This window comes from Callorhinus ursinus, unplaced genomic scaffold (assembly GCF_003265705.2).
Source record: "Callorhinus ursinus isolate GAN/ISIS: 27379988/994484 unplaced genomic scaffold, GSC_fseal_2.0 scaffold8, whole genome shotgun sequence".
Lineage (NCBI taxonomy): Eukaryota > Metazoa > Chordata > Mammalia > Carnivora > Otariidae > Callorhinus > Callorhinus ursinus.
In genome coordinates, this window is record NW_027397070.1 from 11,732,596 (window position 1) to 11,756,950 (window position 24,355).

At 42.8% G+C, this 24,355-nt stretch overlaps 1 pseudogene; it reads right to left on the reverse strand.

Annotated features, from left to right (window-relative positions):
• Window positions 1-23,080: 23,080 nt before the first annotated feature.
• LOC112821929 (EKC/KEOPS complex subunit TPRKB pseudogene) lies at window positions 23,081-23,597 on the reverse strand (annotated as a pseudogene).
• Window positions 23,598-24,355: the final 758 nt, after the last annotated feature.

The window sequence follows — 24,355 nt, forward strand, 5'->3', positions numbered from 1 at the left end:
CATTTTGGAGGCGATATCTCTCTTTCGAGTGATGCCAAAGACAGACTGAATCCTGGGCGAAGAGCTGAAGACCACCAGCATTCTATGCTTGTGATTTCCAAACTACTGGCCATGCCACTCCCACCCCACAGCGTTCTCAGATTATGTGGGAAGAAAGGGGCAGTTTCCCACAGGGTGTGAGGCTGCCGCATGGGTGTGACCTTTCTTCCCTCCAGTCAGCAGGCTGGGACAGTGTCCTTCCCACTCCCACTTGATCCGCTCACAAGCCACCTTCCTGCTCCTCCTACCGCTTCAGGGCAGCATCCACACGGGCAGCAGAAACCAGCTGATTTGGGACCTAGACCGTGCTGCCAACACGCCTGCTGGAGCTCCAGACAGTAGGGAAACCTGGGAACTCTCTGCCCTCCAAATAAAACTCGCTGTAGCTCGTCAGCAAACAATAGTCCGTGAGAACCTTCGGGCGAAGCTGCGATAGAAATCCTTAACTACTGGGGACCCTGGCAAGGTCAGGTTTTAATGGGGATCTTCCTATCTTTTCATTTCATTTCAGAAACATTCCGCAAGAGTCAGAGGCTTCCCAGGAGCAAGGAGTTCCTCAGCCTGCCACCACCTTGCAGAACCCCAGCAGAAGGAATGACCAAGGCCAACAAACAGGTCATTTACTTTCATTTCTAAAGAAGGACAGCTGATTTTGGAGATGGATGGCTGTCTTGCTTGCACAACACTGTGAATGTACTTAATGTCACTGCGCTGTATGTTCAAAAGTGGTTAACATTGGGAAGTTTCATGTGATGTATATTCTACCACAATGTTTAAAAAGTAAAAAAAAAAAAAAGAATAAATTGAATGGAACATTTTTTTTTAAGTACATCTAGGGGCACCTGGGTGGCTCAGTTGGTTAAGCGACTGCCTTCAGCTCAGGTCATGATCCTGGAGTCCTGGGATCGAGTCCCGCATCGGGTTCTCTGCTCAGCAGGGAGTCTGCTTCTTCCTCTGACCTCCCCCCTCTCATGCTCTCTCTTGCAAATAATTAAATAAAATCTTTTAGTAAATAAATAAGTAAATGAATAAATAAATAAGTACAGCTAAGTCCCAGGCAGTTTGGTGATCCTTGACTTAGTATTATTAAATTATTTTTAAACAGAGTCTCAGTATTACAGAAAAGGTTACCAGCTACAAGGGTTTATGAAAATTAAAGGCAAGAAAATATATGCCCTTATGTCAAACATGCCCTTAAATCAAAAATCAATACACGCTCTCTGGTATATGAGTGTTGTCCATGAGCAAGATTTTCTAAAGAATGTCACTAAGCTTTTCTCTCAGAAACCGGTTCTTCCACAGTTGGGGCTTAGAGAACATTCAGATCACAGGAGTGGCTTATAAGGGTGTCCAACTCGCCCTTCAACAATAATGCATTCAACACTCAGAACTGTCATCAGACACAGTCCCCCAGTGACATAAGTGGATAATATGATTTGCCTGTACAGACTGTAAAATGAAGGCATGGGAAATCTTGAAGACTGAGCTGAGATCATTCCATAAGAAGAGAAGTTCAGATTCCAGATTCTGAGCCCCTGCCCCAGAGGCCACCCTTTCTCTGCCTCTGGCTCAAGATCATTTAAGAAACACTCTCTGGGATTTCTTTCACTTTCTCTCTCTCTCAAATAAATAAATAAAATCTTTTTAAAAAAATAGAAAGAAAGAAAGAAAGAAAGAAAGAAAGAAAGAAAGAAAGAAAGAAAGAAAGAAAGAAAGAAAGAGAAAGAAAGAAAGAAAGAAAGAAAGAAAGAAAGAAAGAAAGAAAGAAAGAAAGAAAGAAAGAAAGAAAGAAAGAAAGAAAGAAAAAGAAAGAAAGGAAGGAAGGAAGAAAGAAAGAAAGGTCACTCACTATAAATTACCTCCAGTGACTATCCACCCACAGAAGCACCTACTCTCTTAAATCCTGCTTCCTGACTCACTCTTCTCGAAGACTCTGGCTTCTGTTACTTACCACCAAAAGAGCTCTGACTAATATAAACGTACTCTCACCCCTGGTTCACCTCCTCTCTCTCTGGCTCCTCCTCCTCGGTTTTTTCAGCAGGCAACCCTTTCTCTGTCCATCCCACAGCGTAACTCCCAAATCAGTATCTCTACCTTGGAAATTTCTTCTTAGCTCCAGACCTGTGGAGCCCCCGTTCTACTTGACATTCCTACCTGAATGTTCCAGTAGCTCCTTACACTCACCATGCTCAAACCCAAACACATCTTTCCTCTTGCCCTCCCTCCCCACAGAACCCACCCCTCTTTCTGTCTTCTCTGTCTTCGTTTGTTTTTAGTAATCTCTACACCCAATGTGGGGCTCGAACTCACAACCCCGAGATCAAGAGTCATATGCTCCACCAACTGAGCCAGCCAGGCGCCCCTCTGTCTTCTCTAGCTTGATAAATGTCAAATGGGCCAAGCCAGAACCATTCCTCTTCCTTGCCCCCCATCTAATCAACTGCCAAGCCCTGGGTACCTCATAAGTGTCTCCTCTTCGACACCTCCTCACTGCCCTATTCTTTCCCTCGCCGGCTCCCAAACTAAATATCATGAAAGCACCCTCACTGGCCTTTTTGCCTCCCGTCTTCTGCCCTCTAGCCTATCTCCCACCCTTCCACCACACTGGATTTTGCTAACATAAAAATCCGATCGTATCACCATACTGCTCAAAATTCTTCAGTGGCTCGCCCGTGTCTCCAAGGTAAAATCTAGTAAACGCCTTCGCGGTGATGCTCCAGGCCTTTCGTGATCTTTGTCCCTGCTTCCCTTCTGCACCCCATCCCACAGCCAGGTCTTCAAACATACTAAACTGCCGTGGTCACTCCAAGCATGCCGTGTCCTCCAGAGCAGCTGGACCTTTGCACATGCCATTGTCTCAGCTTAGATGCCATCCCCTCCCCACAGTGCATTCCAGCACACTCCTACTAGATGAGATATGTCTGTTGGGAAGCCTTTGTCAGGTTCCCTGGGTCAACTTATGAGCTCCATTTCTCCTATGGCCCCGTCAACACTGACACACAACCTCATTAAAGCAATTTAGCTCATTATATTAGGTTATTTGTTTATGTAACTGGCTTCCCAACAGACTGTACGATTCTTAATGATACCTGACTTGATTTTTACTTTGTTTTTGAAGTGACTAGTCCATTCCCAGTTGATGGTAGGCACTTAACAATTGTTTATTTAAAATTGAGGGGCGCCTGGGTGGCTCGGTCGTTAAGCGTCTGCCTTCGGCTCAGGTCATGATCCCAGGGTCCTGGGATCGAGCCCCACATCGGGCTCCCTGCTCAGCGGGAAGCCTGCTTCTCCCTCTCCCACTCCCCCTGCTTGTGTTCCCTCTCTCGCTGTGTCTCTCTGTCAAATAAATAAATAAATCTTTAAAAAAAAATTGACAGTTGGGGTAGAGGAATGAACAGGTGGAGCCCAGAGGATTCTAGGGCAGTGAAATTACTCTGTAAAATATTACCATGGTGGGTACATGTCATTAGATACTTGTCCAAACCCACACAAGGTACAACGCCAATAGTTAACCCAAATGATAACTAAGTTGTACCCCTAAAACTAATGTAACATTGTCTGTTGACTAGACTTAAAAAAAAGAAAAAGTGAACCCTGAAGAAAGCTATGGACTACGGGTGATTATGATGTATAAATGTAGGTTCATCGATTGTACCAAATGTCCCACTCTGGTGGGGGGACACTGATAATGGAGGAGACTGCATGTGTGGGGACAGATATAGGAGGATATAGGAGGAATCGCTGTACCTTCTGTTCAGTTTTGCTGTGAACCTAAAATAAATTACATATGGGGTGCCTGGGTGATGCAGTCAGTTAAGCGTCCGACTCCTGGTTTTGGCTCAGGCCATGAGCTCAGGGTTGTGAGATCGAGCCCCACACCCAGCTCCGTGCATTAGGAGTGGAGTCTACTTAAGATTCTCTCTCCCTCTCCTTCTGCCCCATGCACTCCCACTCTCTCTAAAATAAATAAATAAATCTTTTTAAAAAATAAATTTTATATATATTACATATACATATTGGGGGGTCACCTTTGAGGAATAGAGTTAACAAAGAAATAGAGGTGAAGAAACATACAAATGCCAGAAAAGACCAATGCATAGCAGCTTTTCAACGCCAAAATGAAGAAAGAAATGGACAGCAAGAGAGGATCTTTGAGAGGTGTTTGTTGAAAAACTGTTTTAGATGAATCACCAGAAAAGTACTGTTAACAAGCAGGAGAATTTTCAGGGGAAAATTAGAAATTCAGCCTCCTGTATTCAGCGGTAAGAGAGAAGCAGTGGAGATGAGAGATAAGCCAGGAATGAAGTGAAAAATTTGAAAGTCTCCTGCATAGACATGGCAGGATAATTATTTGAGCCACGAAGGCAGTAATTTAGGTCTCAAATGTCAGGGCCATTAATTCTAAGTTTTATTGTAGTCTGTTAGAGAAGAGTCTCTGGGGAGTATGAATAACTCCTTCTCGAAATGGAAACTCTGCAAAAACAATTGACATTTCTATAATCTTTAAGGAATAGAACTTGGAGAAAAATGACTTTTCAGGTGGCTATCTGAACATCCATGTCTGAAGAGCTAATATTCATCCTTGCTTGATGTCACCTTCATTAATCAGCTCCTAGTAAAGATAATGCCATATATGTAATTATATGGCACAGCATTATGTTAATTATTTAAGATGTTCATATTGCACCATATCTTGGGTGTGGTGATGATATATTGCCCCAATTCAAGTACACGTGTCAATTTTTCATAGATTTTCATCTATATTCATGGCTCAGGGCCCCTTAGCATATTAATAACCAAAAGAGTATAAACTCCTCTGCTTGTAAGTCTGTACTCAGTTGCCTAGCATACTTCTGCACATTTGTTTTATCCCTAAAAACCTATTCAGCTTTCTAAAAATATATCTACCTTATTTTCTAATTGAACTGTTTCCCACATTAAATTTTTTTATTTTTTTTTTAAGATTTTCTTTTTAAGCAATCTCCACACCCAACGTGGGGCTCCAACTCACAACCCTGAGGTCAAGAGTGGCAAGCTCCACCAACTGAGCCCTGCACATTAGAATTTTTTTTAAACCAGGCGCCTGGGTGGCTCAGTCGTTAAGCGTCTGCCTTCGGCTCAGGTCATGATCCCAGGGTCCTGGGATCAAGCCCCGCATCGGGCTCCCTGCTCAGCGGGAAGCCTGCTTCTCCCTCTCCCACTCCCCTGCTTGTGTTCCTGCTCTCTCTCTCTCTGTCAAATAAATAAATAAAATCTTTAAAAAGAATTTCTTTTAAATCTAATTACAAGCAGGGGCACCTGGGTGGCTCAGTCGATTAAGCATCTGCCTTCAGCTCAGATCATGATCTCAGAGTCTTGGGACTGAGCCCTGAATCAGGCTTTCTGCTCAGCGGGGCGTCTGCTTCTCCCTCCCCCTCTACCCCTCCTCACCTCCCCCTTCCCCATTCATTCTCTCTCTCTCTCGCTCTCTGTCTCTCTCAAATGGATAAATAATATCTTCAAAAATAAAATAAAACAAAAACTAAAAATAAAATAAATCTAATCACGAGTGACTAAAATCACATCACACTTGTAAACTGAGTCATCAAAACAAATTAAAGGAAATAAACAATGCACAATAAAGGAAAGCCAGATTAAACTAAGTCCCACATCTTGCAACAAAATCTATCTTATCCCACTTACTCTGAATTTTTAACATACAACCAAAATCCACCTTTAAAAAAAAAATCTCATCTTCATAAAGTATCCAAGTGCAAACATGGGATTTCATTCGTTATTACTTAAAACAACCCCATGAAAAAAGTCGGGACTGTCCTAATCATATAATCAGGGCAACTTCAGAAAAGGCAAGACTCTTGTCCAAATGTCCATGACAAACAGCTAAATGGGGATTAGAATTCTCTGTTCACACACCTCTGGTCCATTTTCTCCTGCAGACTTTCTCTGAAAATTCTGTTATCAGGTACCCGGCCTCTTCTGGGCTGTTCACATCAATCATTAGCCACCATTAAACCAGTAAATTCCTGCTGCTTCCTCCCTGAGCCCAGCCTGCTCTTGGGAGAATGGCATTGTCAAAATTCAGTGCCTGGGGACTCCTGGGTGGCTCAGTCATTAAGCGTCTGCCTTCGGCTCAGGTCATGATCCAGCCTCCTGGGATTGGGTCCCACATCGGGCTCCCTGCTGAACAGGGAGCCTGCTTCTCCCTCTCCCATCCCCCTGCTTGTGTTCCCTCTCTCGCTGTCTCTCTCTGTCAAATAAATAAATAAATAAAATCTTTAAAAATAATAATAATAAAATAAAAAATAAAGAATAGGCAGAAATTTTGTTTTATCCAAATGGGTAAGTGATATCATCCAGGACTCATAACGCACGGACTAAGGTATTAAAACTGCTCTGGTGTGTGTTGCTGATCATTATTTCTCCAGCAGTGGCCTTAGAACAAGGGGCTTGTTAAAATGCAGATTCATAGGTCCCAACCCATACCTACCAAATCAGAAGTACTTCAGTGATTCTTACTTCGGCTCACCTGGGACTTCTCAGACTGCCCTCTTCTCGAGGCCAGGAAGCAGCTCTTACTCACCCTTACAGTTCCAGTGTCCAGCTGAGGTGCTTCATAATGCTCCAGGATGGACTGCATATGGATTGGTTTGTGGCCAAAGTCTTTTACATTAGAATTAGTTCATGCATAGCGTGAAAGAATTTCAATCTAAAATACAACCAGAGGGCATCTGGGTGGCTCTGTTGGTTAAGCGTCTGCCTTCAGCTCAGGTCATGATCCCAGAGTCCTGGGATCAAGTTCCGCATAGGGTTCCCTCTGCCCCTCCAATTGTTCTCTCTCTCTCAAATGAATAAATAAAAATCTTGCAAAAATAAAATAAAATACAACCAGAGGAGGGGCGCATGGGTGGCTCAGTTGGTTAAGCGCTGGACTCTTAATTTCGACTCAGGTCATGATCTCATGGGTCAGGGGATCAAAACCTGCATCGGGCTCCATGCTGGGCGTGGGGGACTGCTTAAGATTCTTTCTTTCCTTCTCCCTCTGCTGCTCCCACCACTCTCTCTCTCTCTCTAAAAAGAATAATAAATAGATAGATAGATAATTAAATACAACCAGAGGATATAAAATGGGGAATCTCACGCATGTGCCCTCAAGAAGACAAAACTAAGAGTGATTCCCCATAATCAGCCTGATTTACAGAAAACTGATAGGGTTGGAATTTTCTTAGCTGATTGGAGGTTGATCAGAGGTTGTCTCTGACCAGACTTGGGAAATTTTGCCAGAGGCATGAACTGGAGATGACCCAGGTCAGATTGGTCCCACAAACTCCACAGAATTGAGCTTTGTGTGTGTAACTGGACTGATTCTATCTGCTTGGGCAATTTTTCAAGGCTGGTCTCTGTTTGCTTTTTGCTTCAACGGACTCTAACTGACTTCCCCTCTCCTTATGATCCCTGCCCAAAAATGCAGCCCACCCCAACCCTCAGCAGACCCGTCTGCAGCTTGCTACAGTTTGCTTCCCCTGCACTGCAATCCCTTTGCCCTTCCTGAATAAACTCATTTTGTGGAGCTTGCCTCAGTTTACCTCTTCATTTAGGTCAACCATAGTTACTTAAGAGGCAGTATAAACACTTATAAACCTTTTAAACTGATTAGTATTTTCCGATTCCCAGGTGTAGAGTGCAGAACTGAATGAGCCGAAGGCATGCCTACCTCTGCAAAACCCACTGTGTAGACCTGCTCCTTCCCAGCTGAAGGTTCATAGATTCTCCAGTCACTCAGAAAATAAAAATCCTTCAGTCACTTTTAGGCAAAAATTCTTGTCTGCTCAAACAGCTCATCTACAAACTCTCATTCAATTAAAGCTAACTTATTTTCCAATAGGAAACTCTGCTGAAGATGGGGTGCGGGGGCCTGGTTCACTCCTTCTATGCCTACCCCCGCCCCCCACCTCCTGCCCTCTGCTGCTTCTGGTTCCTCCTAGGGCTGCGAGGGAAAACAGGCAGGGACGTCCAAGTCCTCCAACACTGTGGGGTGTAATCTGAAAGCAGGCCTCAGTGCAGGGGATGCGCAATTACTGCCTCTTCATCCTCCCAGGCCTCTCCTCCCCACTGAGGACTTTGATGTCGTCCCCAGTATAGGTGGGAGCTCCTCCAACTGGCCACCAGTGCTGTCCGTCAGCTCTAGAGTCCCTGCCACCCACCTCCAGCCTCTTAATTCTGGGCTCGCCTTGCCCTCCAGGAAAGCATCCTTTTTAAGACGACCCAAGTCCCAACTCGTCTTTCCTGGGGCTCACCTGTTCACACCTTAGCTCCTCCACCACTGGAGGCACATGTCTTCCATCTTCACCTTCTTGCCTTACCCTGCCGGCTCTGGCAAGAAAGAAACATGTACCAGCCCCTTCACCTGAATCTCGGAAGCTTCCCTTATTTGCCTGACGGCCCCAGGGAAGTTCTCTCTCCTCCCCGAGCTAGCCATATGAACAACTGTCCCCAAGAATTCTCACTGCCCACCCCCGTGATGATTCTTCACCCTCTTCACCCTCTTCACCCTCTCCTAAAGCATTTGAGGGGAGAATGTTGGCAACACCAGCTCCGCCGTTTCTCAGCATGTCCTCCACAGGTGGTCCAACATTTCATGAGGAAGTAGGGGCATTTGTCACCTGTCATAGTATCTGGGGAGACAACTAAAAAGTCACTCTAACATCCTATTACATTAGTCAGACTCTCAGCTACAAAAAAAAAAAAAAAAAGACTCGCTCAATTCATCTTAATTAGTGGAGGCTGGAGATGAGAATGCTCACAGAAGTAAGAAATACTGAAGTATTACGGCAGCCCAAGGGCAGCTGTACCCTGCCCTCACAATGATTGGAAGGGATCTTTGACCAGCCTGCAGCCTGACTCACCTTGGCTTGGGTACTCACCCCTGACCAGGAGACTAGAAATATGACCTCCCACTCTTAGCAGGAGATGGTGAAGGGGACAGTCTATAAAGAATCCCGGTCTCTCTAACCCCTTTGTGACAGCCAACCATATTGAAGGGGTATAACCAGGAGACTTAAATGTTTTTCAAGTGCCTTGATAGTCCCCCCAACCTAGTGAAGTATACCATAATCAAAATGAGACCAGGGTCCATATTAACACCTCCAAGTTTCTTCACTGAATAGGTGAGCCATATTTTAAGTATAGACATTTTCAATGTGTGTGCGTGTGTGTGTGTGTGTGTATGTGTGTGGCATATTTAAGTACTATATAGGATATATAGCATATTTTAAGTATATATAGTATATATATTTAAGTATATAACATTGACTCCTTCCTTTAACCCACTATATAGCTCTTATATCAAGGCTAAATTATATTTCTGTGTTTGTGATTACTATTTACCCATATGCTTAAAGTCTTTAACAGCTAGTGGCAAACCAATAGTCAATGATTTTTTAATTTAAACAATCCAAAGCAAAAGGCTAGATGCAAAAATGTTTTGTAAGCTTCTATTTTCTTAAGTGCTGATTTGCAACACTGAACTCAATATGTCTGTAGGTGGGTTTGGTCTTCTGGCACGTGCAGCCCTGTTCCTATTAAACACCTCGACCCTCCTCATCTTCAGCTCACCGGTCACATTCAGCCCATGTGAGGACAGCACCGGTTCATTAACCTTATTCCACAGACTGGATCATAAAAATGCACCTTCAACATTATAAGAACGTAAGTCGGCCAATGTGACTGAAGGTCAATTTAATAAGTCATGCACTCGTCCAGTTCCTCCTCCATGGGGTCATTTGTGAGCTGTAGTTAACATGCAATGGTGAGACAGAAGACTCCCATCCAAGAGCAGGCAAGTGATATAAAGTGCACAGACCAGGAGTCAGACGGGCTAGCTCCGTGACTTCAAGCAAGAATGTTAAATTGTCAAAGTGTCGGTTTCCTCTTCTCTAAAATGGTGAGTGTCATGTGTAATAGTCAGAAAGAGCCTGTGTACGTAAAGGATCTGCCCTGGGCCTAGGACACTGTAGTTGCTCGATAACAGTGGTGGTGGTAGTAGAGTGATGGTGATGGATTGTAATATAGACAACACTCTGGTTGTCCTTCTTTTTTTTTTTTTCCTATCTACCCAATATGATTTTCCTCCATATTCTAGTTGTAGCACCCCCATTTTCTTTGGGTAACTGCCCCTCCAATTCTTTGTGCTTCTGGATGAATGCCAATCACATTGTCCCACACCCTTAACCATAGGGATGAGCTTCTGATCCAGGCCTTTGTAATCAATGTTCTCCTTCCTCCTGGCCCCAGGAATTAGAAGCAAGGGGGTGAAATGAAGCAAGGACAAATTAGTAAAGCAGAACCAACCAGACTCTTTCTTTTTTTTTTCTTAAGTAGGCTTCACGCCCTGCATGGACCCCAGTTCATGGTCCAACTCGAGGCTTGAACTCATGACCCTGAGTCATGACCCTCAAGCATGGAGCCCAATGCAGAGTTCAACTCCAGGCTTGAACTCATGACCCTCAAGACCTGAGCTGAGATCAAGATTTCAGACGCTTAACCAGCTGAGCCACCCAGGCGCCCCCGGAGTCTTTCCTCAGGATTTTATGGAGAGATCCTGAGAGAAGCTTCCCATTCCTACAGGAAGACATGAGGCTACAACCCTGCTGCCTTTTACCTCCTAAACACAGGGAACACATCTTGAAATAGGAGACAATGTGGCCAACACAGAGACTAGCAAAACAGGAGGAAAGAGAGAGAAAATAATATTTACATCCCTGGATTCAGCTCTACCCCTAGATTTACCAGTTAAATAAGTCAATAAATTCCCCTTTTAGGCTTTAGCTAATTTGAACTGAGCTTCTGCCCTTTGCATTAAAAGTTTCCTGTCTAATATAAATATACTTTTTATGAAAGGAAGGAAGGAAGGAAGGAAGAAAGGAAGGAAGGAAGGAAGAAAGGAAGGAAGGAAGGAAGAAAGAAAGAAAGAAAGAGAAAGAAAAGAGCAGAAACAATACCCAGAGGCGTCCTCACACACTGATTCCAGGCCCGGAAGCGGAAGTGGAAGCCAGCGGGCGCACATGATTGCTACACGGACGTGAGCAGCAGATAAAGTGGCAGAGCGACCTGTGGCAAGTCACAGAAAACACTGTGGCATCCCTGCAATTTCTGGCCTGCAGCTTAGTCAGTGGAGGTAGGAAGGTGTACCCTGATCTTATTTCCCAGGCCAGAGTTGTCCCCTGCTCTCGCTTCAGGATAGAGAGACCACGGCCGGCAAAGCTGGAGAAGTTAATAAAGACCATATGACAGGGGCCTCACTGTAAAATAAAAGAGCTTGGATTTTCTAAAATAAGCCATGGGAACCACTGAAAAGTTTTAAGGAGCGAAATGACATGATTTTTGCATTTTTGGGGAAGCTTTCTCTGGCCTAGAATGATGCCTGAGTTGGAGGAGGACAAAGCTGGAAGCAGGGGGACCAGTGGAAAGTTTGAGAAACAACCAAGTGAGTCCTTGAACGAAGACAAACCAACAATGACAGAGAAGAGAGAATGTACATTTAGAAGGTCAAATCTACAAGGCGTGGTGACTGATTGCATGGGGTGAGGTGGGGGACATGGAGGCAGGAAGAAGGAAAGAACCCAGGACATGACTTCAGGGATCCAGAAAGGGGGTCGGAAGCTGGCCATGGAAGAAGGAAGGAGTGCATGTTGGAACGTGCTCAGCTGGAGAATTCAGGAGGATAGCCAAGTGAAGATGTCCAGTAGGAAATTAGGTGATTTGAGCCACTGATTCTGTGATCATGGGCAGGTTACTTAACTTCGTAGAGCCTCAGTCTCTTTTTTTCAAATGGGAATAATTTTTTTTATTTAAATTTTACTTGGTTAACAGACAGTGCTCAAATGGGAATAATATTCTCTAATCAGGGATTTTAATTAACTTGTCCAAGTCCAACCAGCATAAAACATTGTTCCTAAACAGAAAGAACTGGTAGAGAGTCCTGATTACTCTGAGGGTGAGATCCCTAGGTGGTCACTGGTCCTAGGGAGCATTCTGTTCTCCCCAGTCACCCATGCTCAACTCCTGCCTTCGCCTCGGGGAAGCCCAAAGACTTACGGAGCTTTGCCCTGAGGGTTTTTGGGCAACTCAGCCTACTTAAGGGTTTGGGCCTTTGCACCTATGGTTCCTTCTGACTGGAACACCCTTCTTAGACTGGTTAGTGGTTAGTTCTTCCACTGGTTCTCCCACTGCCCAAGGAACTCCTTTTCATCCTTCCAGACTCACCTCCTATCACCAGCCCTGTGATGTTTTATCTGCCTTATCCATCTGGAACAATTCAAATGTCATGTTGCAATAAATCATTCTTTCTTTAGTCACCAGACTGTCCCTTAAGTAACTGAAATCTGTAGGCCTTACCTATTAGGCTGACTAATGCAACCTGAAACAATCTGAATTTAGACACTGTCGAGGTGTGTGCCAATTACTAAGCTCTACAGCCTCTTGGCTCCAAACCCAGCTTCTATGCGGGGCCCCGTGGCACTGGGACTGGGCCCCTGCAAACCACATTTCTGCTTGGCCAGCAGTCTCCCAGTTAGGCTCAGCTCTGCTAGAGGGGGACTGGGATGCTGCAGGAAGGAGAAGGGAGTCCTTCCTCTCTGTTCACAAGTCCTATGAGCATCACACCAGGAATGCTTCTGCTCCAATAGCAGCAGTTGGATCCAGTTTGCAGGTTTTCCTATTCTTGTGCTAGTAGCCGCATCCCAGCTGTTTTCTCCTTCTCAGAGGTCTGATGCTCAAGCCCGCAGCGCCCCTCTTCTGAGCTACGACACTGTTCCCAGCAGACCTGTGCCACCCCCTCAGAGGTCTAAGCTCCATTCCATTCGGCCCCTCCTCCAAGTTTCTAAATGTTAATAATCCCAGTCTTTGTGAGTAGTGACTGCTTCCTGCAATTGCTCTCTCTCTCTGATAACCTGATGCTCTTTTACTGCCTTTTTGGCTACCCAGTTAACAACTTTATTCTAGTTAACAGTTTATACATTAAATTCTCTTTGTTCAAAGAATTGTTATGGCTTCTGACTCTTGACTGGACAATGACAGTACCAGGTGTTTTTAATATAAGCATATAATTGGCTTAGATCCATTATTTTTTAAGATTAATGAGTCATCTCGGCCTCGGGAGCCCCAGGTCCTGAGTATCTGGCCACCCCTAGTGTGACAGTGTAGCCCAGCCCCTAAACGCCTGACCACCTTGATAGAATCAGGCTGCCCAGCCCACCTGCATGGATTCTTTCCAGAGTCTGGACCCCACCAAGTGACCCCATTCAAGGAGAGCCCGTGGACTAGCCTTAGGCAACGGACCACACTCCTGGTGCCGGCTGCAATGTGCTGACAGGGCCTCTCTCTCCCCAGGCAGGATAAGACATACCAGGCTTTGTCCAGTATTTGTGGCCCACTGAGACATCACCATCCTCCCTCTCTACTGTCAGTGTGGGTGGAACTTTGCCCTCTGAGCCCTTGCCTTTCTGCCTGGGGACCTTCTCCTTCCTTCCCCACTGAGTCTAGGAAGGCAAGGAGCAGCATAGAAAGACAAATACCATATGATCTCACTCAGAGGTGGAATTTAAGAAACAAAACAAACGAGCAAAGAGTAAAAGAGAGAGAGAGAGAGAGAGAAACCAAGAAACAGACTCTTAACTCTAGAGAACCAACTGATGGTAACCAGAGCGGAGGTGGGTGGGGGGAAGGGTGAAAGAGGTGATGGGGATTAAGGAGGGCACGTGTGATGAGCACAGGTGTTGTTTGGAAGTGTTGAATCACTCTATTGTACACCTGAAACTAATATGACACTGTAGGTTAACTGGAATTTAAATCAAAACTTTAAAAAAAGAGGCAGTGTAAAATTTGTTTTTGTGTTTAGCCATATACCCTCCGTATTCGTGTCTTATCAAAAAGGTCCTCTTATTTGGAGCACAAAAACTAATCTGTTTCCCCTTCCACCTCTGGAACCAACCAGTTTGTCCTGACCTAGACCAACACAACTGGTGACTAAGACATGGTGCCCATCTTCAAAGGAGCTTGAGTATGCTTGAGGAAAGCAGACAACAGGTTGTAATTAGGATACAAGTTCAGCTGCATGAAGCAGAGACCCAAAACTGCAGTGAGTCGAATAGAATAAGCTTCTTTCTCTCTCATGAACCAGGGCAGATATAGGTGGGGGGTTGGCAGGGCTGCTCTAGTCTATGAGGTAACCCAGAGACCGAGGCTTTCTTATTACACCACCATCCCTTGAGGGTGGCCATTGTCCACAAGATCTAAGATGACTGGCTGTCAAGTTCACACTGTACTCAGTAGAGTAAAAGAAGGGGAAAAGAAAGGGCGTGCCCTCTCCCCAGAAGCCACACGTGTCACTTTCCTTTACATCCCACTGGCCAGAATGAGTCACATGGTCACAGCCAGCTGCAAAGGATGCGGAGAAATAGAGCCTTTGTTCTCAGGGCAACCATGTGCCCAGCTCAAAATTAGAAAGTCTATCTTTACAGAAGAAAGAGAAAATGACATGGAGGGGAACTAGCAGTCTGTACCATGTCAGACAACTATAATAGTGTGGCAGATGGTTCTTGTGAAGGTGGGTATGGTAAGGAGCAGTCCTGGGCAAGTCTGAAGGGATAGGAAGAACATGTCCCAGAGCTTAAGAGTTCTAAGATGGAGCATTGCCACGTGCTGACAAGGTCCAGATGTGGCACAGGGTGAGTGACTAGAGTAGTAAAAGGAATAATTAGACCTGAGACAGTCAAAGATTTTCAGGGTAGGATGTTGAGTGATTGTTGACTTGGGTTTCGAACCTCACTGGAATAATGCTATGCGTTCGGGGGGAAAGAAAGATCGCGTGGAAGGCTGGGGAGTTGACCAGACATCATAGAGGTAAGGAAAGAGTCAAAGACCTTTCTGAATTTTCATTCTTGGGAAAAGGTCAAATGAAAGTCCTACCCACAAAAATAAAATGTTGGGATGAGGTAGGTCCCTTTCTATATATTACATGAGGTTAAAGTGAGACACCTAAGTAAAACTATGCTATTGAGAGATTAAAAAAAAAAAAAAAAAAAAACAGGTTTACCCTGAGTCTAGAAAGCTGAGTTACAAACAATGCCTATCTCTGAAAGTAACAACATCAATCATAAACATTGTGCATAAGAGGGGACAGTGGTAGGTGGTCCAGTTTGAATCTATTTGGGAATTGCCAGAAATGTAGCCGATTTGCCTAAATCACTGAAGTACCTTCTGAGGGGAAAAAATCATGCTGTGTTTTTGCTAAACTTTGCATAAATCCATATATGTCTGATGAGCTGGTGGAAGAACCAAACTGAAATTTATGTGGTAGGAGCCTGAGGATCTTCCTCCATGGAACCTGGCACCATGAGCTAATACAATAAAGAAGTTTTGGTTATTAGAGGCTGGGATGATGCTGAAGACAATAGGGTCAGCAGTTTGGATTTAGTGATTAAGATAGTGGACTGGAGGGATGCTTGGGTGGCTCAGTCAGTTAAATGTCTGCTTTCGGCTCAGGTCATGATCCCAGGGTCCTGGGATGGAGTCCCACATCGGGCTCCTTGCTCAGTGGGGAGCCTGCTTCTCCCTCTGCCTGCAGCTCCCCCTGCTTGTGCTCTCTCTCTTTCTCTCTCTCTCTTTCTGTCAAAATAAATAAATAAAATCTTTAAAAAAAAAAAAAAAGATAGTGGACCGGGGGTCAGACTGGCAGTACTAACTAACTAGGTAAACTTGGGCAAGGAAATTAACTTCTGAAGCCTTGATTTCCTCCTCTGCAAAATGTAAATAATAATAGAATCTAGAATTAAAAGGAATAATTATTAAAGGGCTTATCGCACAGCGAAGCATATATTAAATGCTCAATAACTGTTAACTATAACAACAATTTCGACACTCCCAAGCCCACCCCCCGTGGATGCACACCTGGGTCCCAAGGGATACAAGTAGCATAAAAAGGAAAAAGCTCTGGTGGTATGTTGGGGCTAGTCGTGCTCTGCAACCCCTCTAGCTGAGAGCAACATCAAGCTCCAAGTTCAGAGGGCATCCTCATGGATGCCGCACAGCTCTGGTCTGTGAAAAGCCTAAGGCATCACAGACAGTATATCAGGACTCAGGACTCAGCCGCCGCACTGGGACCCAGCAGGAGACAGCAGGACCCAAAAGGCAGGTACCCTGTGGAGGTGGCGAGGCGGCAGCAACACCAAGCTGGAGAGGGTTCATTTGTGTGCATTTAGGAGAAACCTCCTGGAGACTTCCAAAAATGTTTTACAGGGTGAAGCCCTGCTAGAGTGGGTGGGAGAAGAACCAATGTCATCTGGGTCACTGTGATGGATGTGATCCCATTTATACTAATAGGCAGGTATCTTGGGTCACGTGTGAGATGTTGCCTAAGGACCAATCATAATCATGCTGCAGCAATCAACATTATCTTTGATGATAAGAGGCCTCACATTTAATATGACAGCCAAAACATGCTGCCTCATTTTCATATAAGGAATCTTCATTTTCCTGGGCCCACGAAATGTTTATCACACAGTAGTTTTATTTAGGCAATAAATCTGTGCAAAACACAAAAACAAGTAGGAGTTCAGGTGCGAATTGAACTTCAGATGCACATGAGTTGAAATCAAGTACTACCAAGCAAAAGTCAGTGGAAAAAATATATAAAAAGGTATCATCATGGCAGGGCTGGGTATTGGGATAAAAGATCACTTCCTGCCCCAGCTACTTTCACGTGTTAATATTAAATCTGGTATTATCCATGATTCAGTACTTTGGAGGGCATGTCAGGAAGCTTCCGCTTTGGACAAGCCACAAGCACAAAGAGCTTAGCTCTAAGGGTTCCTCAAACTCCTAAGTGATAACTTCTTTAAATGAGGGCATCCAGACTATTGCATCCTCATTTCTACTGATGACTAAGATATCCTTCGATCCTGGAACCTATAGAAAAGTAAGTGTTGGTTTCTCCTTGCCCAGAGTTTCGGTCAGTTATGCTTGAAGGAGGAAAGAGTCTGAAGTATTCCAGAGGGTCACCAATAACAGTCATTTCTTTTTTCTCTCAAAGTCATTAAAAGGGAAACCAAATGTCTTGGCTAAGGCAAGAGCTGACCCTTTCCTAAATTTATAGAAGAAAACTCCTCTTGGCCAATCCAGAGCTCCTTGAATCAAAGGGAAGTGCAAGGCCACGGCTTTTGTAGATAACAAATTGGTTCAGTCAAGGAAAGACTGTAGATCTGACAAGGAAAAAATGGCATGCTCAAGAGAAGATGAATTTTTACCATATTTCATGATAGAAGGCCACAATGAAAGAAAAATGACTTCATCAATCCCATTCTGGGAGCCCTGGCGAGGCTAAGGATAAAAGGAGAAAGCCTCTGGAACTGGCTTGCTGTCATCGAAGTTCCATTCATCATTTCAGGGCAGCTTCAGAGGGGCAGACACGATCACAGCTGACAGTGGATAAATCACAATTATCAACACCTTATTAGCTATTGCCCTAGAGTTAAAGAGGGTCATTTGCTTCTATCAGATAGCAATCGATTGCTTTGTATGGGCTACAACTTATAAGGCCAAGGTCAAGGTATGGTGATGGAAATTCGGTTAGATATCATAAATCTTCCAGCGCCAATCCTTCCTATCTGAACGAGAGTGCTATAAACTATTAACTCCGAAGACAGGTTGGTGGGAAATATAACAGAATCCAGAATCATAGCAAACTTTCTGATGGATAATATAGTATATCAGAAAAACCTAGATTGAACTTGCTTCACTTGATTAAAAAAGAGGAAGAAGAAAATTGAATTCACCCTGCCTTGATGCACATGGCTAATTCTTCAGACCAGCAAGTACTCAGCAAAAGGGGTGAAAAGACATTTTATGGAGGAAAGATACTCTTATTTCTCCTCTTCTTCTCTTGCTCTGACCCAAGAGAACCCATACCCTGAATGAATGGCAGATACCATGAGGTTGACACTGACCAAAGTGAGCGGATAATTCTGTTATAGTGTCTTTTTGTCTCTATAACTAATCACCAAGAAGCAAAAAAAAAAAAAAAAAAAAAAAATTAAACAGAAACAAAATGCAACTATCAGCTGCCCAAATAAAAAATGTGTTGTAACTTTTTTAGAATTGTCAGGAAATATTACCAATTCATAAACCTAAGGTAAGGGGCATATAGTGTTACTTGTGCCATTCTTTCAACTTTCTTGGCTCAAAATATTCCAATTAAGAAGTTGGAAAAAGATCTTGTCATAGTTGGTACTAAAGTAAAAGTAGCCATGGTTTAACTCATAAAAATAACTTTGGGTACTCATCTTTCTGGTTTTTCTTATAGTTACTTGCATTTTTACTGTCATCATAAATGTATCTATTTTTATGTGTACTAAAGTTTTTATACCTAGCATTGTACCAACTAGAAACAATCTGTAAAGTCAGCATTTTCATACTGATCACAACAAATAATCAATGAACCTACCCACGTCCTTGGTTTGGCAACTTCAAAAAACTCTGAAGAAGACAAAAAGGCAAAAAATAATGTTATCTCTGATAATGGTCTTTAACATAGGTGAATTGAGGAAAAAAATGAATCCATTTTCTAAGCTTTACAAAGCATAAAGTTTTATTAAATCCATGAGAAATGACAAATATTTCTCAAATGAGTCTTATTCACAAATGTCATAAATTAGAGATTGTTCTTAAAAATTAACGGGCAATGAAAATGAATCTGATAAATTCTCCAAGCCTAGAAAGGGACACAAGAAAATGTAAGTCCAAAATGGTCTCTGGATTCCTAGCTAGTTGAACAAACCTTGACAGCAAATCAAGTTTTTCTTAAATCAAAACTGAAATTTTCTATAGATTTCGAAGCATAAAGCTTCAGAAACAGATGTCCATGAAAACTTTCAAAGGTCCAAAATTTATGACTTTGCAGTCTCCCACTGCTTTCTCCCACTCTTGTTGGACACTGTTTTTTCCCCAAATGCTAGCTTTATCATGTTATTACATCTCCAAGTCTCACTAGCCTACATATATTCCTAATTACTCAGTGACAATTTATGTTTGCTCTAGTAATCTTTCAGTTGTAAGTATATATATATATATATATATATTTTTTTTTTTAACCAGGATCTTGTATTAAAAAATACTGTGATCCTCCACACCATGTCAAATTTAAAATAAAACAGGACTCTGGTTGCACTACTAATTGTAATAAGTTCTAGAAGATTTGGGGAAAGTATAAAAGCTTCCTAGATTTAATTATATTTTTACATTATTTATGCTGAGGGTTTAGTGAAAACACATAAATATAAGGGAAATTGTCCTGGAAATGTTTCTTCTGCCAGCTAAACTTTTTTTTTTTAAGATTTTATTTATCTATTTACTTACTTATTTATCAGAGAGAGCACACAAGCAGGGGAAGCTGCAGGCAGAGGGAGAAGCAGGCTCCCCACTGAGCAGGGAGCCTGAGGCGGGACTCGATCCCAGGACCCTGGGATCAAGACCTGAGCCGAAGGCAGACGCTTAATTGACTGAGCCACCCAGGCTTCCCTACCAGCTAAACTTTAATGGTAAATAACACAGTGAGCTTTTACTTTCCAGGCTCCTAACTAAAAGACTGATGTTTCAGGAAAGACTCTTTTAAAAATTAGTATGAGAGACAGACAGCAGGAATGGAGAGCAAAAGGCAAGTCCCCAGCAACCCAAAAAGGTAGGCAGCTGATCTGTAAAGCAAGAGCTATCCAATCACTATTTTGTACACCTGAAACTAATACAATGGTATATGTCAATTATATCTCAATAAAACTGGAGGGGGGAGAAAAGCAAACGTTACAGATACGCAGTATAGAAAGGGAAAATCACCGAGAACCTCACCCTCAGAGACTGACCACTGCCCACCACTTGGCACTTCTTCCTCCTGTTGTTTTCTTCCACATATATACTAACATACATATATAATGAGGTTGCAAAGTTTAATTTGCTACAGTGTATATTTGCAGAGAAAATGCATTTGTGTTACAGTTCTCTTCTTAGGCCTTAACTGCCTACACACTAGTAGATTAAACAAATATTTTACTGAACATCTACTGCAACTTAAACTCAGTCAGATCCAGTATTTTAAGCAGTCTTTTCAGTCTTCTGTCTGGATAAGGATGCTCAGAATCTCAGAAGGCTTCCTCCCTCTGAAATACGCTAATCATCCTCGGGGAGTATTGGAGCAAAGGGAGTCGCGGCCTTGAGCTGATCCTTGGGTTTACAAGCCTCATGTGCCCTGAGCTCCGGGGTGAATCTCTGTGTCTGCTGGATGGCCCAATGTAACTCGTCTGCTGTCCCCCCTGAAGACTCCATCCATGGTCTGTTCTTTTGGCTCACTCAATGTTCTCAAGGATTATTGGCCAACTCCTTGTTGATTCGACCTCCTCTCAGCTTCTGCTGTCTCAGTAGGCCCCTCCAATTTCTCACTGTGACCCCCACGAGGTCCCAGCTTGGAGGGGCCATTCCATAGCCCCCTCCCTAACATACAGACATAACTCCCCCTGCCTTAGGAGGTCCCCTCTGACTCCCCAGTCTGTCTCTCGGCAGTTTCTGGGTCCCATCTAAACCCCAAGAGAACTAGAGCAGCCCAGGGAGACTCAAACTCAAGGCCTCCCTCTGCAGCTCATCACCAAGTATCCTTGGCGGTGACCATGTCCCTAGTTGGCAATGCACAGCCTGAGAGGCGGTCTTCTCCCAGAGCCCCCCGCCTTCAATCTAACATAACTCCAGGTCAAAGCCTCTGAACCACTTCATTCTCTACCCTTCTCTCTCTACGATCCAAGGCTCTCAAGCCCTACCGTTGTGCTGCAGAAACTTCTTTTGCACGTCTAGACTTTTGCTCTAATGTCCAGATGCAGGGTTTTTTTTTTTTAATGGGATGGTTCTATAAATCTATTTTGCAACTTTTTATGTGTTTTTTTTTCTATTTCACAATATATTATGGACATCTTTTCAAGTCCTTTCAGAGAAAGTTAGCTCATTCTTTCCAATAATTGTGTGGCATTTCATTGCATAGATGTACCATAATTTACCTACCAACCCCTACTAATGAACATTTGTGATATTTCCAATTTTTCACGACTAAAAACAATGCTGTAATTCTTATACACTGCTATTAGGAGTATACATTAGCATAGTAGAATGAATAAACAAATTGTGTTTACTCACAAAATGGAATACTACACACAGCAATGAAAATGAATGAATTACATGTAAGAACAGGATTAATTATGCAAACATAGAAGAAGCAATATACAAAAGAATACATAAGCATTTTCCATTTATATAAATTTTAAAAATAGGTGAAATTATATTATTTTATGGATGTGAGCACAGATGGTAAAAATCTAAAGAAAAGGAAGAAAATTATTATCCAAAAGTCAAGATCGTGGTTACTTATAGAGCTATGCTGTCCATTATAAATATAACATGAGCCACAAAAATAAACCATACATGTAATTTTAAATTTTCTAGTAGTCATATGAAATGAAGGGGGGGAAGCAGGTAAAATTAATATATATTTTATTTAACCCGATATATTCAAAATAGTCATTTCAATATGTAATCAATATTGAAAATCATTAATGAAGTGCTTTACATTCTTTTTCTTATACTAACTCTTCATAATCCAGTGTGAATCTTACACTTACAGCACATCTGAATTCCAACTAGCCACATTTCAAGTGCTTATTTGCCCTATGTGGCCAGAGGCTACCACATTGGACAGCCCAATTCTAGCAGACATGAGAGTCAGGAAGGAGGTTAGCTCTACAGGAGAAAAGTAAGGCTGTAACTGGGAAGGACGTGTGGGAAATTTTGGGAAACTGATATTGTTATCTTCCTTGAGAGAAGTGTTGATTATGTATTTGCACTATAATAATTTATTAAATAATATATGTGAATTTTGTGAACTTTTTTGAATGCATTTTGTTTTATCAAAAAAAAAGTTTTAAAAATACTGAATGCATATTCCTGTACATGTATCATTATAAACTTGAGCAAGTCTTTTGGAAGGATAGATTTATAGAAGTGTAATAACTATTGGGGGCGCCTGGGTGGCTCAGTCGGTTAGGCATCCAACTCTTGATTTCGGCTCAGGTCATGATCTCAGGGTCATGAGATCAAGCCCCGAGTCAGCTCTGCACTCAGCATGGAGCCTGTTTAAGATTCTCTCTTTCCCTCTCCCTCTACCCTGCCTTCTCTCTCTCAAAAAAAATTAATAATCAAAAATAAAAATAAAAAAAGTGTAACTACTGGATCAAATGATGCAAACATTAAAATATTTAATACAATTACTTTCCACATGCTTATACTAATTCTCACTCAGACCAGTAACAATGAAAGAAAACTCCCATTTCTCTAATTACTTAGCAACACTTCAATTTTAAGACATTTTTGACAGTTAGGTGTAAGAAGATATTGGAAGAGTTAGAATCACTCAATGACTATTTCAAGAAATTACAAATTATATTCCATTCAGGACAAGCTCTCTTTCAGCATACATAGGCACTAACAATCAGGTTGTTGGTCCTTCCGGTGCTTCTGAAAGGGATGGGGCGCCTGCATCCCAGGGCGGCCGTGGCTCTACACCAGCAATTCACCCTGAGCTACATAAAATCTGAAAGAGCCTTCCCTTGATAGTGCATACACCAACCTTCATTGGGACTGAACATTTTATTTTTTTGTTAAAGATTTTTATTTATTTATTTGAGAGAGAGCACAAGCAGGGGGCAGAGGCAGAGGAAGCAGCAGACTCCCCGCTGAGCCGGGAGCCTGACGTGGGGCTCAATCCCAGGACCCTGTGATCATGATCTGAGCTAAATGCAGACACTTAACTGACTGAGCCACCCAGGCGCCCCCGGACTGAACATTTTAGACTTGGACACTTCATTTCAGGGCTGTTCATGCTGTCAAGTGTTAGCTTGAGTGGTGGCCAAATGCAAAAACCTCAAAGCCAACGATGACCTTGATTCCACAGAATTTTTTTTATAAATGCTGAAAATTTTTAATACTTCTGTCATTTCACAAAACATCTTTTGTTGACATTCTACAAATGATACCATCCAATAATGTTCCAATACTTTCTTCTTGTGAAGATAGTTTATATATCTTTTTGACTTCTGTAATATTTGTTATGTCAGGAAGGTTTTTTTTAGAGAAACTTGATGACCTTCAACCTGAGATATTAGGTCTTCTTGATTTATTTGTTTTTCTCCCTCTTCAGGGAGAATTGAAGTGTCATTTGCTGAGATACCAAATTTTTTCAAAGCTTCTGAAATACTGTTATTTGGGGAAAGGTTGAAAATAATTTCAGTTGATAGAGTTCTTGTCTTCATTTTTCCCAGTTTGTAGAGATGAACTGCTTTGTTTGCTGCCACCAGTATCTGAAATGGATCAACAATCACCTTAGGGTTTATTAATGAACCCTCAATAGCACCTTCCATGGCCTTTTTTCTCAAGTCTCCAGCATTTTTTACATCTTTAAATAACAGAAGGGTCACCCGTTAAGAGTCCATTCACCAGGGCGCCCGGGGTCCAAGTCCCTCTGAGACGCACTCCTCGGACCCCTCACGACGTCAGGCGATTCCACAGAATTTTTAAAAAATCTTTCCATCCTGGCACTAGCCCAACCTTTCTCCTCTAGAGCATCATCACAGTCCCCTTTCCTTTTATGTGACAATCTAAACTGTTTAAAAATATGTTTGGAACTCCCCTAATAAAACTGTCTTCAGAGATGGATTATCAGCCATACAAGAAAAATGAGATTTATTACTCTATAATCACAAAATACTATTTGTCAGATTCCTCTCTCTCTACACCTCCTTCTCTTTCTTCCAACCCTTTGCTCTTCCTTCTCTCTCCCTTTTATTTCCCAATATTGCTCAGCTTAGTTCTGATCTCTCCTTCCTTGCTCTTCAACTTGAGCCCACAACCTAAGGATCCCAAGAGGTCACAGTCCACAGGCAAGATGCCCCAGGATCAAAAGGTGGGCAGCAGAGAAGGAACAAATCCCGGAGATAAAATGAGACCTTAACCACAGAAGGACACACCCAGGAGCTGTAGCAAGCAGATCTAGGGAGGAGGGCTCCCAAGTTCAGTGCTTATTTGCTGGCAGGAATCAATAACAGGATCACAAACAACTTGGCACCGTAAGTGAAATGGTCAGATATTAAGTCAGGCTTGCTTGTACTTTTCTCCTAATTAATAAAAGAAGACTGTCAGGGCGCCTGGGTGGCTCAGTCATTAAGCATCTGCCTTCAGC